The sequence below is a fragment of the Armigeres subalbatus genome, chromosome 3 (genome assembly GCF_024139115.2).
Source record: "Armigeres subalbatus isolate Guangzhou_Male chromosome 3, GZ_Asu_2, whole genome shotgun sequence".
NCBI lineage: Eukaryota > Metazoa > Arthropoda > Insecta > Diptera > Culicidae > Armigeres > Armigeres subalbatus.
In genome coordinates this window covers 77,925,995-77,944,550 of record NC_085141.1, presented here as the reverse complement: position 1 = coordinate 77,944,550, position 18,556 = coordinate 77,925,995, and the positions used below count along the sequence as shown (strand labels likewise).

General features: G+C 37.8%; 1 protein-coding gene across 3 annotated transcripts in view; it reads left to right on the top strand.

Annotated features, from left to right (window-relative positions):
- LOC134226139 (FMRFamide receptor) overlaps positions 1–18,556 on the top strand; it is a 371,866-nt gene that overhangs the window by 12,632 nt on the left and 340,678 nt on the right. For all 3 annotated transcript variants that reach the window (XR_009983402.1, XM_062706718.1, XM_062706719.1), the window contains exon 2: positions 1,534–2,476. The gene's annotated coding sequence lies outside the window, so the exon portion shown is untranslated. The remainder of the gene's footprint in view (positions 1–1,533; positions 2,477–18,556) is intronic.

Sequence of the window (18,556 nt, the reverse complement as noted above, 5' to 3'; positions counted from 1 at the left end):
CAAGATTTTGTTTGTCATTTGCCTGTGATTTCACTTTTTATTTGCCAAGTGTTACTGCTGATTTTGAAAAATGTGATGCAATTAGTATTTTTAGTATTTTTTTTCAAGCTTGTGTATTTTGCGATTCGAACCACTTTGCTCTGGCAAAAAAAATAGATTGTTGTACGGCACGCAAACATCCATTCATCGATTTTTAATTAATTCTGGCTCCATCGATTGAATCATGAGGGTGGCATTAAAATACAATCAATTCCTCGCGCCCAGCTTCCAGTGTCATCGTTTAGCATTAGCACCATCATTAGCGTCAACCGTCGTCGTTTGGGGGATCCGTTGATTGTCGGGATGATTGGTGAGTTGCATACAGGGCCAAACGCTGATGGATAGCAGCGGTCCAAGTCAGACAACGGACGGATGACATCGAATTAGCGGCGTCAAAAGAAGAAGGCGTCCCTTTGTTTCGCCCGTCGTCGGTCATTGAGGCAAGGGCAAATTAAAAAGTTTAATTTTTTAATTAAAACATGTTTTTGCGGGCGTGTTTTTTATTTGTTGATTGTTATTAGTTTTACAACATGGTTCGAGTTAAGACTAGTAAAATAGAATAGCTGGAAACAGAAAGAACTATCGTTGCTGTTGGGAGTAGAGCGTTTGTTTTACATTTTGTACGACTGTCACGACTTTATCCTGGAATATAAATGCAGGGCTTGGCGTATGAATTGGGGCTGTTTTCTTTACTTTAAATCAAGCGCTGCACATATACCAGGGGGACGAGAGATATAGCAAATGTCCACAGTTCGTAATTTTTTTTTGAAAAATTATTTGAGCCTATTTAGGAATGCTATTGCCTTTTGTACTAAAAGAGGATCAAATCTTTGAAACGGGTGAATGAAAGTTTACAATCAAAATGAAATGGTGAAACGGTTCAGTTATTCAGGCACGCATCTTTGTTCCATGTTTGCATTCATTACTGGCGCCAGCTATTGCTATTTAATGGTACACCACTTGGCGTGAGAACATGAGGTATGAGCGTGGGGGAACTGTGGGTAAAACCAACATCTTTCCTAACGCGATGTTGTACATCAATGGGCAACATCGGAACGGGTGCTGAAGCTAAGCATACGAACCAATCATGTCTCCAATAAGGATGCAATAATATTTTCGATTACTTTGTAGAAAACAATTGAAACAATTTACCATACATATATGGAATACTGCTCTTGTTGATATTGCGGAATTACAAAGTTAGCAACCAAAACAATGTTTATTTCCGCTCCGGTCCATTCAGTTGAATGGTTTCGTTTGATAGTTTTTCTGATTTCTCTTTGTACTGTGTCATCGATAACCAAATGCAAAACTACTAAAATTCAAAAAAGGAACAACTTGGGCTGCGATTAAAAAGTAGTCAGTCACAAGGCTATAAGGTTTCAGTAGAGAATTCGGCTTTTTCCAAATGTTGGTCCAGCAAAATCAGAAAACAACTATTTATTCATATCAACTTGATTATAACAATTGTCTATATCCTTCTCTCACCCGCAGGCACGATGTCATAATCTGCAGCATGTTGTCAGCATCCACATCATCATCATCAGCTATCTTTGCATGAAAAAGGTAGCACTTGGTGTCCTTGTGAGCCATCTTCTCGAAACTACCGTCGCATACTAATTGAGTGCATTTTCCAACAAAGCGTTGTGTGATGTCCAGCTGAAACTTAGATTATTGAGATAACAAGTAGCGAAAAAAAAAGTTTACTCGAGTTGTTAAAACTCCATCACCATCAGCCAGTAGAGAGTTTTTGGCGTTAAGGTGAGTGATGCAGAAGGTGTTCCTTCTAGCTGGAAAAGTGTCGATCGTCAAATTTCCATCAGCTTAAGTGAGAGTGGCGTGCATTGGCGTGTGCTGAATTTCCCAGAAAAAGACGAAAAAGAATTCGTAAAAGTTTTTCTCTGTCAGTCGAAAACAAAAAAAAAATCCATGTGAATTGCTGATTGTATAAAGTGAGAATACCTAACATCAGTTAAGCGTGCAGCGACGGGAGTTTTATGCAAATGAAGCAATCCAGACCAAGCAAGTGCGCACCAAAGGAAACTGTCAAAGAGTATCTTGGAGTGGCAATCGAGCGGCAAGTTGGAAAAAGTTGTAACATTAAATTAATTAAAGGAAATGCGAGTGCTGCGGCACGAAAAAATTGTAGCATTTTCCACTAGAGGACAGCCCGAGTGAATCGAAAGTGGCCTCGTCCTAGTTGAAAAAAGTAGTTTGAACCAGCTCACGTGTAGTGCGAGTTAATTACATTTCCGAAGAACCACCGACCCAACCATCGTGATAGAGTGGTGGGGGAAGTCAGAGATCGAGGCCGGTTTGTGTATACGTGATCCGAGTGTCGTCAGCAGAAGCAGATTAATTTTAGGAGCAGGCTCGGGGAGCTTCCCTGGCGTTGAACGATGGAGGACGAAAAAGGCATCAGCGCGCCGTGATAAAGGTAAAAAGCAATAAAATGAAAATGAGCGGGCTTTTTATTGGTGTTTTTGGGTTATTCTTGGAAGAAAGTTTTATCTTGGGGGTAGGAGTTCTGTTTTCTCTGGGCAAAGAAATGTCTCCTTCCCTCTTTCATATTGTTTTTCATGTCCTGAAATCCTATTGTTAGGAAAATTGTTTCGCAACTTGTTTAATGGCTTTCTAAAAGAGATATGGCTGTGAAAGTTTTTTTTTTTGATTAAGTGATAAAATCAGAATCTATATATAGCTATTTTTTATGGTTTAACGAAGAGGTTGCTTATTGAAGTGTACATTGCTCCAACAAGAGGAGACTTACAGGTTGAGCACGATTGAATCTTTCCAATGCAAAACGTCGATATAATTGAATTTTCTATACAGTCGGGGATAGCAGAAGCTTTTGAATAATAAATAGAAATTTCGATGAGTAGGGAGGGAGTATAACGTAATCTACCGCGATGGACGGTGTTATTATCAGCTTTGTGATTTCAAACCCTTTTGGGACGGATGGGTCATATATGTCCAGCATTTTAGTTTGGTTGTGTAAAATTACAGAAGTGAGTTAGGTTCTCATTTTCATCGGCAAAGTTGTTAATCAGGATGTCGGCTTTACAGGAAAAATATCGGAGCTCAAGTGTAAATATACCCTGAAGACCGAGATATCCAAAACATTGGGAAAATTTAGCTTCTGAGAGCATGCAAACGTTCTCGAGTTCAGCCCACGGAATCTAACAGATCGATCAAATCTCAAACTGGATCAATAAGCAAATGAACCGTTTGTTTGAGAAACTGCATATGTAACATTTTTGGCCAAAATGAGATATTTTTAAATATTCTGAATCCTCGTCCAAAAATACGTATTCTTGCAAAAAATACGATTTTTTTTTTGTTCTGGAATGTATAATTTTTTTTTCGTTTGTTTGAAAAACTACATATGTGCACGCAATTTGAAGGGCAATTATGGAGTTCTGCTCACAGTTTTCGCACTGAAAGTGCCCCAGGGTATTGAGTTTTGCCAAAATCTTTTGATCTCTATCAATGAAATCGAAATATTCGGTGTCAATTTGTTCAAAAACAGTATTTGTTTGTTTTCTCGAAACTGTGTATATTGGATATATGTAGTTTCTCAAACAAATGATTCAAATGTGCGTCGTATGAACCAAATTCCCCCGAAAACAAGATGTTCAAGGTACTCCAAAACGCTCTCGAGTTCAGCTCAAGGTATCTTCCAGATCAAACAGGTCTTTTGAAATGTCCCTCACCAAGTATACACCCAATTCGGTTCAAAGTTTTTTGAACATGAGATATTTAAGGTCATCCAAAATGACATTAAGTTAATATCGAGGTATCTATCAAATAGACAATGACTAAGGAGGTGCTTGTGTCGAGCAATGTCCATTCGAACACGAATTTTTATTGGGGCGTAGAACCACTGCGTCCAGAAGATCAAAAGTGTGAACAGAAGTTCTTTGGAAAATTATTGAAAGGACCATCAGATTAACTTCTTCTTATTGGCATTACATCCCCCACTGGGAGTTTGCTTAGTGTTCATTTAGCTTAGCTTAGCTTAGCACTCCACAGTTATCAACTTTGAAGTTTCTGAGCCATGTTACCATTTTTGCATTCAGATATGATGCTAAAACGATTATTCGAGATAATTTCCAACCCGAAAATTTTCTAGACAGCCGAGATTATAACCTAGCCACCTTTAACGTGGTTTTGTATTGTAACCGCGCATCTTACCGCACAACTAAGGAAGGCAGAGTAACTGAGAAAATATTTTTAGTATGGAATTATATCGAGTCTTAGAACATCGACTCATGGAGGAACTACTGAAGCGTATGAAATTAATGATTGAAATCTTATCGATGGTCCTGCTGTGATGTTCTACGATGCACGGATACATCATCGTTCAGGATTTGGTTGATCGGGTAGTAAGTTTCGGAGAACCATACAGGGCATTTAGTTGAGGCTTGCAAAAGTAATGAGTGCAATCCTATCGGAACCGGAAAGAATAAATTTTGGCTGTTACGCCTTTTTTTAATTGCGACACGACGCGACAAAGAAGTTTGACAGTACATTGATAATAATAATTATACCTTCACGTGAGTTGCATCGGATGTTGCGTTTACTCCGGCAGACACATAGGAAGCAGCAGAAACGAGCCGTTTACCAGAAAGCATCCACTGCAGCAGCGATGAATATTCCGAACGCCTCTACTGGCTTCCGTCAAACACCCCCAAGCTTTCGGAAGTAAACACTCGTGTAAGTCAGCAGAAATAAACTGCACCAGCTAAACCCTGCAAGTTGCATAAAATTTCAAGAATTCTTCCGGAAGTTCATCCAGGAATTCTGCTGGAAGTTCCTCAAGAAATTCCTCCGGAAGATTATCCAGAAATTCCGCCAAAAGTTCAACCAGAAATTCCCTCGGAAATTCCGCCAGGAATTCCGCTGAAAGTTCCTTCGGGAATTTCGCCGAAAGTTCCTCCTGGCAACCCACGGAAAGTTTCTTTAGGAATTTCACTGGGAGTTCCTATAGGAATCCCGCCGGAAGTTCCTTCAAGAATTTCGCCGGAAGCTTCTTCAGAACTTTCTAAAGAAGTTTCCCCAAGAATACCTTCGGAAGTTCCTCAAGGATTTTTTTCGGAAGTTCCTCCAAAGATTTTTCCAGAAGTTCATCCAGGAATTCGTCTTTCTGGAATCCCGCCAGAAGTTCCTCCAGGAATTCCTCCGGAAGTTCCTCCAGGAATTCCTCCGGAAGTTCCTCCAGGAATTCCTCCGGAAATTCCTCCAGGAATTCCTCCGGAAATTCGTCCAGGAATTCCTCCGGAAGTTCCTCCAGGAATCCCTCTGAAAGTTCCTCCAGGAATTCCTCCGGAAGTTCCTACAGGAATTCCTCCGGAAGTTCCTCCAGGAATTCCTCCGGAAGTTCCTCCAGGAATTCCTCCGGAAGTTCCTCCAGGAATTCCTCCGGAAGTTCCTCCAGGAATTCCTCCGGAATTCCTCTCGGTTTCCTAAAAGGAAACCTTCCAAATTTACGCAGAAATTCCTCATGAAGTTCCTCCAAGAATTAGTTTGGAAATTCTTCCAGGAGTTATTCGGGAAGTTTATTCAGAAATTTCTCGGAAGGTTTCTCCAAGAATTCTTCCCGAAACTCCTAAAAATTTCCATCCAAATTCCTCCAGTGATTGCTCAGGAAGTTTCCCTAGAATTTTTTGAGAAGTTCCTCTGAGAGTTCCTCCAGAAACTCCCCCTGAATTTTCTTCAGCAATTCCTCCGAAAGTTCCTCCTGAAGTTCCTCTATGTTTGCCTTAAGAAGTTCTTGAAAGAATTCTTTCGAAGGTTCCACCAGAAACTAGTTGAGATAATAAATTTGTCGGAAAGTTACTCCAAGTATTCCTAGAAAAGTTTCATAAAAACTCTTCTGGAAATTCCTTCAAAAACTTCTTCGAATTTCTCCAGGAATTCCTTTCGGAAGTTTCTCAGGGAGTCCTTTAGGAAATCCCAGGAGTAATTAATCTAATTTCGAGCAGGGACTTCAAAATTCATTAGGAAATACTTACTCATTCAATTCCAGTTTCCTGCATGATGTCTCGAACTTGTTTGCGTTCACCAATATTGCAGCTTTTTTAATATTTTTCACAGTTTTCTGTAAATTATTAAATAAAATACCGAAATTTAGTAATTTTATTTACAGTTTCTAATTACCTTGCGAAAGATTATCGAAACATCCGTAATTTTTCAGATCACCGATCTTTTCAATAGAATGAATTACCGAATTCCGAGTCCCTAACCGTGTATACATGAAATTCTCCCGGCTACACGTTTTTTTGAATCTGTTTCTCTTTCCGAAGTTTCGGGTGGATTTCTCGATGGGCTTCCAGAACATATTCGTAAAGGAATTACTAAATTACTTTGGGGCTGGTTATAAACCACGTAGACTCTTGAGGGGGGGATTTCTCCTTAAAATTTAATGAATTTCACTAAAGTAAAAGTCTGAGCTATGGCTTAAAACTTTCATGGATTTCACCAGGAAATTCTTCTGTGTTGAGCAGGAAAATTATCCAAAGTATTCTATAAAAACTTTGGATTTTTTTTTAAAATCTTCACTTAGATTTGACTGCAGATTCTACTAGAATTTCGTTTGATTTTCGGCAGGAACTTCTTTGCAAACTATGGAAATTATGTCGTACTTCAACGGGTTTTTTTTTTAATTTACAAAGGAAGCATTTTGATATATCCAAGAAAAAGTCTTTGGAATGCCCAAAAGATATTCTTTGGAACTTGTAAAGGGAATTCTCCAAAATTTCCGCGAGAAACCCTTCAGAATATTCACTGGAGATTTTCTGGGATCTCCCCGAAATAGATTTGCTTAATTTCGGAAATTCTTCGGAATTTTCGCGAGGAATTTTTTGCAAATATAAGCAATATTATTCGAAATGCCCGTGGAAAATTCTCCTTCGTAAATTTCTTAGCAGTTCTAATGCAAATTCTTTGGAATTATCGATGGAAAATTTTCGGAATTTCTAAATAAATTGTTGAAAACTTCTCCTAGAAATTATTTGAATTTCCCACCAAAAACAGTTTGAGTTTCCTCAAAAAAAAAAAAAAATTGCAGTAGCCCTTTTAATTTTCATGAAAATTTATTCGATTTTTTTTACGAGAAGTTCACAAAAAGTTCAACTGAAAATTCTCCATAATTTCCACCGAAAATTACTCAGAAAATATTTTTAGGAATGCCCATAAGATTTATTTAAATTTCCTCAATAAATTGCTCCAAATTTGCAAAAGAAATTATAAAATATCGTAGGAAACCATTCTAAATTTCCACGGGAAATATTTCGGAATGTCCGTTTTAAATAAAAATTACCTCGGAAAATAATTCTAAATTTTCACGGAGAATTATTCGGTTTTTTAACGGGGAAACTTTTGGAATCTATATAATACAAATTAAATGGTCTGTTCGTATCCGCATAACTCGAAAACGGCTGGACGGATTTTCCTCATTCCTTCAGCAGATATGTTTGTTATCCTTTCCGACGGGTTTATATGATATTTCCTCATGCGAAAATCACGGTTAGGTTGAGTGAATCGTGAAAAACTAAAATTGAGAGTCGTATGGGCATTTTGCACGGGTAGCTCAGAACGCGCATTTTCGCCTACTATGCAGGACAACGTCTGCCGGGTCGACTAGTTTAGAATAAAAATCTTGGGATTTTAACGGATGATTATTCAGCGGGATATTATCAATTGGGAAATTTCCACGCAAAACTTATTGGAATTTAGACTTGACATTCTCGAAATTCTAACTCGAAATTTCGAATTTTTCTAAATTCTGAAAATTCACGATTTAATAAGTTAAGTAAGTTTGAAATTCGAATTTTGTTGTAATGCACTAATGTTTACATGGAAATGGAACTGAATAGCTGAATTGCTTAAAACGTGGTTGATTTCCATATTTTTCCAATTACATATGATGTTTTGTAAAATTTGGTAAAGTCTACGTAGACATCAAGGGAGGAGGGAGGGGTTTTGATAAAGTCTACGAAAGTCTACTAGAGGGGACGGGGGGGTTTGAAAAAGTGAAATTTCGGTCTACGTGGTTTGTGGATAGCCCCTTTCTAAAGAAACTCGAAGAGAAATTCAAGAAGTATTTTCATAGGAAGTTTATAGGAAAGAAAAAAAAACTTTGTTTGAGAAAAAAAAACTATGTTTTAAAAATTTCAAGCGCACCTAGGGGATAGATCTCGGCAAGTTTCACCAAACTACCAAAAAATAGAAGAATCGGTTGAAAACTTAAAAAAGGGTAGGCTTTCAAAGTAGCCTGGGGTCATATTGACCCCAGAGCACAGACAAAAAGTTAAAAATAACTGTTATTTCTGATTAAATAGTAGATTGTGGTAACGTGCCAAAGCTGCCTATTACCGGGGAGATATTAAGGCTGATAACTCTGAAGTTCTGTGGTCAAGTATCAACGAGTTGATTTATGTAAGACGATTATGAACTAAAAGTCCTGCAAGAGTTGACAATGCTTTCAATGACTCTTTTTCGTCGGTCGGTGAATATCTTGCCAGTAATCTGAAATCTGATGACGACTATAGATAGTAGAATCTATAGATGAGCGAAATCATGGTTGGGTTCGTTTTTTGACCGTGTATCATGCGCATATGATATAACACCCCTTAATATTTTCTTTGAAATCGTGACGTCATGGTCGTTAGGAGACACGTTTGACAGTTCGTTTGGAGACAAAGGATTTATCTTCGCTCATCTATATATTCCACTATTTATAATGACAACGTGTGGTCAATAAAAAAATGGATTTCCGTGGAAGTTCCAGAGAATTCTTTGTAGAGATTCAAATCCTTTGTAAATTCCGAAGAATCTGCCGTGGAAATATATAAAAAAAATTCGCGTAGATTCAGAATAATTTGCGTGGCAAATACAAAGATTCTTACATAGACATTCAGTATTGGCTCCTGTAAATTTAGAATAATTTCAAATTACCCGTAGAAATATAAAAGAATTTCAACTGATCATTCCGAAAAATATTTCTTGGAAATTTCGAACTATTTCTCGTTGAATTTTAAAATAATTTCCCGTGGAAACTCAGAAAATTTTTTCATCCATTCTCGAAGACCAACATAGATAGGTCCATGCTTGTTCGTCAGTTTTGCGCGTAATGAAGGTTTGGTAACGACCATAATCACAAACGCAGGAAAACTTTTCAAATAAAATTTTCGATAGTATTTTACTATCAAGGCTATTAAATTGAACCGACTTCTCACAATCTCACATGTTCACAAACTTCTACTTAGATGCTCCGGTATTCACCTTGTATTTCGGTGCCAGTGAAGACTAACTTTGAACCAAAATATGATTAATACTTTTGTTTCCAGACCATTTCCCACAACTTTTTACTTCCTATTGCAGTCATATACAAAAGCATTTTGGGAAATTTCGATAGCTCCTATAGGTCGTTTCATCCTCCTGCAAAATAAACACAATTTCATCACTCAATATCATCTGCGCATCACCATCACAAGTTAAAAAAAAGTTCCTACTAGCCTGTGGAAAGACCAACTTTGTGCCAAAATATGAGTTTTGTTGCTTTTCCAGTCTTATATTGCACTCCTCCCAATATGGCACACTGCTCGGAAAGGAACATTTCATTTGCATGGAGCGTTGTTATATTGCTTCAGGCACAGACAATGTATGATTGATCTCCGTCTGTGTGGGAATTCCACCCAGAGCCACCACAACAGCATTCGTTTTAATACCGAAAATTTTATTGCAACAGCTTCTGTGCCCGTATCATCCATCAAAAGAGAAAAAATACACATCCCGCTATGTGCAACAATTTGCCACTAGTTTACTGCATAGGGGTTTTCTTCTATTTAATATTAGGATTTTGAAACCATCATCCCAATTTCATCTTCTATGACAAACCTCAATTTACCGAAAAACACAACAGAGGATAAATTAGACAACATTACTTGTGGGTAGTCTCTATTGTTTTAAGGTCTCTCTTTGGCAGTTTGGTATTTTTTTATCAATGATTGTAATCATTATTGTGACAAATCATAATGTGGATACTTCCTGCTTTGGTTAAATATCAAAGCGAAATCTTTTTTCGGCGAATGAGCGAAACAAAAATAACTTTTAAGTCGAACAGTAGGCCATATTCCAGCAGAAAAATAGAAGTCCCTGCTAAAGCTAGTTTGCCATACGATCATTTCCCATACCTTATGTGTTGTGCCCTGCAACGAAATGACAACTTTCGGAATCATTTTCCAAGCCTATCATACCTATATGTGTAAAATGTATCCGCAGTACAAATAGCACGTGCTATCAACGCATTCACCGCCACAAGCCACCACGTGATGGCAAAATTTCCAAAAATATCAAAGTAGCTCTTTTTCTGGAGGTATGTTTTTCTTATGGGCGACGCTGGCGCTTATTTTTGGTTGCGATGAAAAATAAGCGGAGTAGTTTCTTTTATAAGTGGTACAATACAAGGCGGTACAAAAAAGTAGTGATAATGCCCATAACGAAGTCTTTTGTCCAGTCCACACATCCACAGATATCATCCCATCTCGTGGAGCTAAATTGTCACAGTTTGAGGACAATTTATGTCATTGTTAAGTGCACCGGTCATCGTTCGCAAAAGCAAAGCGTGTGCTTCGTCTTCCTGAAAGTTGATTCTCTGGGTGAGCTCCCATATACGGCGTCGACGTCCGATGAATGGTGTTTGTATTCTGATCAGCATAATGGGAGCTTGATTGAAAGTGATGGCAGTTGAGAGTGAAATAGCAGACGCTGTTTTGATTGAGTGATGGATAACACCTATCTGCCACTGGACCTCGTAATGGATCCGAGTAATTTTTGTTTTCAATTTTTTAATTTGAATTCTCGATCCATGAAGAATGAAGAAGGCGAGACCTTTTCCAATTTGAAGATTGAGAACCTAATGTTCACTGTTCAGTCTGTATAACCTCTGGTCTAGACGGTGATTTTGTGTTTTTCAAAAGTCTTATGTATCAATTCGAGCCCGATAACCCGATGAACATAACTGTTACCAAATATCTCTCAAGAAAAGTGTTCACCTACCTTTGACCGAATTCATGTTCTTTCCTTGCGCCTTTTGTGAATTTTAGAAGCATAGAAGTCAGCACCATGCAACTGATTATGACAGTATTGCACTTTCAACATTGCATTCGACATCAGAACTACATCCGGGAAAGCATAGGGGAGGAACTTGTGTGAATCGCGAGCTATGTTGAATTTCATAATTAACGTACGATGCTTAACAATGTTCCTGGAAACCTGATGAAAGCTTTTCCATTGATGATGGAATTATTAAACCGAATGATATTTTCCATAAATCTGATCATTATATCAGTTTCAAATTCATCTGTGCATTGGATATCAATATGGCATTGATGATGATGCAGTTTTCTTTGAATTTGGATGACATATGAAAGAGTGTAGCATGTCGATTATACGGGTTGCTAATTGAATCATTCGTTTGACAATCTACATACGGTAACGAAAGATAATGTTAGCCTATGGCTCATCAGGCAAAATAATCAATAATTCAGCGATAATTATAATTTGTAGAGAGATATTTATTACTGCTTTTTTTAAAGTGTATCAAGCATATTTTAGCTACAATACGCTAGATTAGCGCATTTTTTCAACTGATAAATGCAATATACTTGCGTGAAAAATCGGTTTTTATCATTCGGTTTTATAATCGGTTTGATGTGGTTTTTTTTTATCAATCACTTAAGCAGGCATGCTGCAAACGATTTATGTTGAATAATGCACCAACCTTTCTTGGGATGAAAAACCATCCACCACCAGAGCAAATATTAAAAAGATTTGCCGAACATAAAGTTCACTGCGCTCAAGATTTTTAATGGCTTAAATAAGAGATTGTGCGCAACTGATTTTATTTTTGACTACTTTGCGTTATAACAAAAAGTAAGCCAGCTGTATAATTTTGGTTGGAGCATTCAATATGAAGATTTACAACGATAAATGTGCTCAGTAGGCTGAGGTTTGAGCCATATACCGTACGTCTATCATTTCTGAGAGAACAGCAGAATCAAAATAATCCTAACTCATTTATATCACAGGTTATTGGTAACAATAAATGAAGTTGTTAAAATTGTGTTACAATGAGTTAGGGAGGTATGGAGATAAGCAAATGAAGTGAAGCCATAAGTGAGATGTTTGAATAGTGAACAGCGAGAAGCGAGAAATAATATGTACGAAATGAGTACAGAGTAGTAAGTAGTGAGCACTAAGAAACGGAAGTGAGTATTAAGTAGTGAGATATATGCAGGAACATGTGAGTAGTAGAAAGTCATTTGTTACACTGAAAAGTGAGTGGTGAGAAGTGAGATGTGATAATTACGAAGTGAGAAGTAGGATGTGAGTAGTGAGAAAAACAGGAGCAATGGGTAAGAAGTGAGAGATGATAATTGGGAAGTTAGAAGCAATATATTGAGTAATAATGGCAGCAAAGGTCGATTTTCATAAAAAATAGCAAACTTTGACATGCTGTAACTTTATTCCCCGATGACCAATTGAGCTGAAATTTTAGCAGTGAACTACAAATATGACGAAATTAACGTACACAAAATTAAGCAGCTTGTTTGAAAATGACATACTAGGTCAAATTGTTCGAAATAACAATTGTTTCCCAGATATTTACAAAACATTTTTTTTTGTTTTACTGCTATTATTGTACTTCTTATTTCTCTCTTTGCACATCTCGCTTCTGACCTCTCTCTTACCACTGCTCGCTTTTCCATTCTTATTTCTCACTTCCCAATTATCCCTTCTCACTTGGAATTTCTTACTTCTCACTTTTATCTTTGCACTACTCACTATTAATAATTTCGCACTTCTCGCTTCTCATTTTTCACTTTTTACTTCTCACTCTTAACTTCCTATATCTCACTTCTGACTTCTCATTTCTCTCTTATCATATTTCATTTCTTACTTCTAACTTTTCACTTCTCACTTTTCTCTTCATAATTTTCACTTCTTACTTTGAATTTCTTCTTTACTTCCCTTCGCACTTCGAATTTCTCACCTCTAACTTCTCACCTCTCATTTCTCACTTCTTAGTACTGACTGCTCACTTCTTACTTCGCACTTCTCATTTCTCATTTTTTACGTCTTGATTCTTACTTCTCATTTCTAACTTCTCGTCTATTACTTTTCGTCTCTTACTCAAACTCTTACTCTCTCGTCGTCTTACTTCAAACTGTAACTATTTCTTTTCTTGCTTTGGAAAATTACTTCGATTTAGGGAATATCGAATTAGGAAGATATCGACTTATGGAGGGAATGCAGTATGGTTGATTCAAGGGACTTTGAATTTTATCAAGGAAGGGAAAACATCGAGTTAGAGAGAGTATAATCTTGTTTTGCCCTTTTACGATTACGATTATATATATTTACGAAGTCGATTATATGGACTTTTTACCCTCGATTACAGACCGGACTCGATTATCCGGAGGCTCGATTATCCGGGGCTCGATTAACCGGAGAAAATGTCTCGATTATCCGGGGTAATATTTTTACCTATCTTAGAAAAATAGAAATCTTATCTTTGTGTATGTGTAACGTATCCAATATGCGCAAGACATGATAGTGACTTTCTCGCCTTCTTAAGGAAGCATCCATAAATTACATAGCGCTTAGAGGGGGAGGGGGTGTTGCCCGAAGTGTGACAATCCATACAAAAACTTGCAATGATTTATACAAAAAGTGTGACACAGGGGAAGGGGGGTTGAAAATGGCAAATATTTCGTTACGTAATTAATGGATCTTCCCGAAGGGAATGTTCACAAATTACGTAACGCTTTGCGGGAAAAAAGGAAGTCATACCAAGCTTTACGATCCGTTAAAAAAATAAACCTTCCATAAGTTACGAGAGGGAGGGTGGGGTAACGAAATTATCAAATTCAACGTTACGGATTTTGTGAAAGACAACAAATGGCGCTGAAAAATTCTTGTATTCAGGGAACTTCCGTAAATTACGTAACGCTTAGAGGGGGTGGGGGTTTCCTGAAGTTTGACAATCCATACACATTTTTTAGATACTTCATACAAAAAGTGTTACATAGGGGGAGAGGGGGAATCTCGGGCAATGACCCGGTGAAAATAATTCCTGATAGGGATCCGCAGGGGACAAGAACGCGAGGTGCGCAGAGAGCAAGGTGGATCGATCTGCGGTCCCTCCGTGGACTACAAAATTGGCGACGTGCAACTACAGACCGAGCTGAATATAGATGAATTTTATGTATTACAGAGGCCTTAGTTTGAATAAATCAAATGAAATAAATTCCGATGTTAGAATTTCAAATGGTGCGTTAGAATTTCAAATATGCGAAGAAATTAATTATTTTTTGTTTATTTCATGGACGTTCCGGAATTTTCAGAAGGCCACGACATAGATAAGCCACAACATCAAGTGCATCTGAAAAATCTTGATGCTTAACGATAAAATTTAGAAGTTTTCTTTTTTATCCTCCACACGATTTATGGCAATCCCGTTCAAACTCCAGAGGATTTCTCCTGAAAAAAGCTATTTTTCTTGAAAATTCCATACAATTTTTCGTTGAAAAATCGAAAAAGCTTTTCGTTAAACTAAGAACTTTCATTAAAAATTCTGAGAAATTTCCTTCGATATCTCGAAAATACTACCGTTGAAATTCTAAGTAAATTTCCTTAAAAATTTAGAAGATCTTTTTGTAGGATTTAAAAGGTCGCACAGACTGAATACTTAATACTTAGCATTAGACAACGGACAGGACATTCACACAGCACCCAGTGAACCAGCGGAGCGTTTTCCGCTTCACGAAATGTTTTCTCCTTACTAGGGCGGGAATCAAACTCCCACTCTATGGCTTGAAAATACGCTTAGACGACTGACGCCACTAACCACACGGCCGCGAAGCCCACCAGATGCAAATTTTAGAAATATCCCAAGCAAATAATAAAGAATTTCCGTTGGCAAACTCAAAGAATTACCTGCGGAAATTTCCAAAGACTTCCTGTTGAAATCCACAGAATTTCACGTTGAAATCAAATGTTTTGAAAGGGAAGGGCCGTTTGTTGTTTGGCCGAATATGTCATTAATCTGAGATTCGACTGACATTTGGTCGAAATAGACATATGGCCGAGAATGTCGTTTGCCTGAACAGGTTATTTGGCTGAATAGTCGTCTAATTGCATAGGTCATTTAGCCAAAAAGACCTAGATGGTCGTTTGGCATAAAAGGCCCATTTGACCGTAATGAACATATGGCCGAAAGTGTTGTTTTCCCGAGCTGCCGAAAAAAATCGTTTGACCGAAAATTTTGCTTGGTCGGACGAGGTGACATAAGGTCGAAATCGGTTTGGCCAAAAATGTCATTTGGCTGAAAGCGACGTACGGGTGACGATCACACGGCCGAACTTATAATTTGGCCGAAAAAGACGTTTACTCCTCGGTTTACTCTGAAAGCTCATTTGTTCAAAAATGGCGTTTGGCCGAACGGGTCGACGTTTTTCGCCATATAATCCGAGCGGCCGAATTGCCCTTCCTGCCAAACTATCGTTTCAATCAAATGGAATTTTCGACGACAAGGCCTATTTGACCAAACGACCTGTTACATCATATGGCTTTTCCAGCCAAATGACTAGTTTGATTGTACCGTCAAACCGTTTTCCACATAATAACCGTATCGAACAAATGTAATTCGGCTAGATAGCTTTCGGCTTAACGTATTATTCGCCCAAGTGGCATTCGACATTACACTTTCCACCGAATGATTTTCAACCAAACAACCCTTCGTCTTTTGAAAATTTTCTCGTAGAATTTCCAAAGAATTACTAATGGACAACATAAAAAATTTCACGTAGAGATCCAAAGAAATTCCGAAAAAAAATCCCGTTGAAATTCAGTTGGAAACAGTTTTTGTGAAACTTAAAAAAATCACAAGGAAATTCTGTTAGAGGAAACTCAGGAAAATTCTCGACGAGAAAAAAAATCGTAGCGTGCATGCCCGGTGGCATAGGCAAACTTTTAAACAATTTCCCGTGAAAATTTCATAAAAATTCTGGTGAAAACTTTAGAGCATTTCCATTTGAAAGTTCGAAAAACTTCTGGGACAGTACATTAGATTTTTCCGGCAAAATAAAAAGATTCTCCCGTTAATGTTTTAAAATTATTCTGGGAAAAAAAACTTTACGTTACGAACGTAATAAATAAATCGCCAAGCCTTTGCCGACTAAAATTATGACAAACGCCGTCGTTGGCGATTTTCGGATCGGCGCTGACCTCTAACGGTAGTCAGAATCCATGAACGGACCAACGGGATATTTTATTAGATTATATATAACTAGAATGAAAATTATTTGAGCAAACGTTAAATTTTCAGCGACAACAAAAAATGGCTCGATTATCCGGAGTGAATTTTTTTTTCAACCCTATGGACATTTTTTTTCTTGTTTTGGTGTTTTGAAAAAAAGTTGAATATTGTATGTCATATTTTACATTGATTTTATACTTATTAACCCTTATGCGGCCAACAAAAAAAACACACGTCGATGGCCGACAGGGTACCCGTGTTCCACTAAATTGATATTATCATAACTTCAACAATTTTTAACCGATTTGGATAATTTTGACAGTTTTGGAAACAGAAACTCATATACTTTCTGCCAATAGTCAAGTTTTACTGCTTATGCCCATGGTTATTCAAGAAATCTTTGAAGTAAGGCTTAAGTGTCTACAAGCGTAACCAAAGGCCATTCAGCCAGTTTCAAATATGCTACAAGCTCTTTGCGCTTCTTAGAATTGAAGGTGTTCACAGTATATGCTTCGGGTAATGCAAAAATCCCTGAAATGAAGTCTTAGTCATCCGAGAAATCTCTGGAGTAATGCCTAAAGATCTACTCGCGTAACCAAAGGCCTATTATGCAAATTCAAACACGATACATGCTCTTTGTGGTACTTAGCATAGAATGCGTTCACAGTATATGTTCCGAGTCATCCAAGAAATCTCTGGAGTAAGGCCTTAAGGTCTACACTCGTAACCATGGGTCTATGGACTTGTCTCAAAAGTGGTACATGCTCTTTGCGCATCTTGAAATCAAATGTGATCACTACATATGTTCTGCGCTATCGAAAAAATCTCTCGGATAAGTCCTCTGGCGCCTTCATTGCATATGTTCATGGTCATCCAAGAAAACCCTGGAAAAGGCCTTCAGGTCTACACGCGTAACCAGAGATCTTTTAGATTGTTTCAAAACTGGTACATGCCCTTTGTGATACATATAATAGAACGCCTTTATTGCATATGTTCATGGTCATCCAAGAAAACCCTGGAAAAGGCCTTAAGATCTACACGCGTAACTAAAGATCTTTCGGATTTTTTCAAAAGTGTTACATGCCCTTTGTGGTACATAGAATAGATTGCATATGTTCATGGTCATCCAAGAAAACCCTGGAATAGGACTTTAAATCTGCATGGGTACCCAGAGATCTTTTGGCTTGTTTCAAAAGTGGTACATGCCCTTTGTGGTACATATAATAGAATACATCCATTGCATATGTTTATGGTCTTCCAAGAAAATGCTAAAATAGGCCTCAGGATCTTCACACGTAACCTTTCGGATTGTTTCAAAAGTGGCATATGCCCTTTCTGGTACATAGAATATACCGCTTTCATTGCATATGTTCATGGGTATCCAAAAGAACACTTGATCAATCAGCAAGAACTTCACGCGTAACCAGAGTTCCTTCGGCCTAGTTGAATAGTTATACATGCCTTTTAGAGTACGTAGAATAGAATGCACCCATTTTAAATGTTCATGGTCATCCAAGAAAACCCTGAAGTAGGGCATTAGGATCTACACCAGAGCTATATCAGCCTGTTTTAAATTTGGTACATGCCTTTGGGGCCCATGAATTAAATACGTTCATGGCATATGCTAATGGTCATCCTAGAAATTTATGGAGTAAGACTTCTAGGCTTACACGAATATCTAGAGGGTCTTTAAAGTCACTCCTTACGGAATCCAAGTTTCAAAGTGCTCGCGTTTTCGGGGGTACACCACTCGATACGGAAGCAACGCACAACTGTCATTTTTATTATTTCACGCATGCTGCGACGCAGCAAAGCTAAATCAACAAAAATGACAGTTGTGCGCCGCCTCCGTATCGATTGGTGTGCCCCCGAAAACGCGAGCACTTTGAAACTTGGATTCTGTGAGGAGTGGCCTTAATCTAATTTTAATATGGTACATGATCTTTGCGATATTAGCCCGTTTTTTCCCTCACGTTCTCGGCGTGAAGTTGTATCGTTTCAATTTATTTACATTTTGCATTTCCAAAGCATAGACTTCATATTAGTGATATGAATGAAGTTTGTATACTACCTGGAACCAACAACAACAAGACAACAATAATTACTTGAAATGCAAACATATATCAATAGCCTTCCGTTCGTGGGTTGATCTACAGATCATTCCTATATGGAGTTCATAGACTACCTAGTACC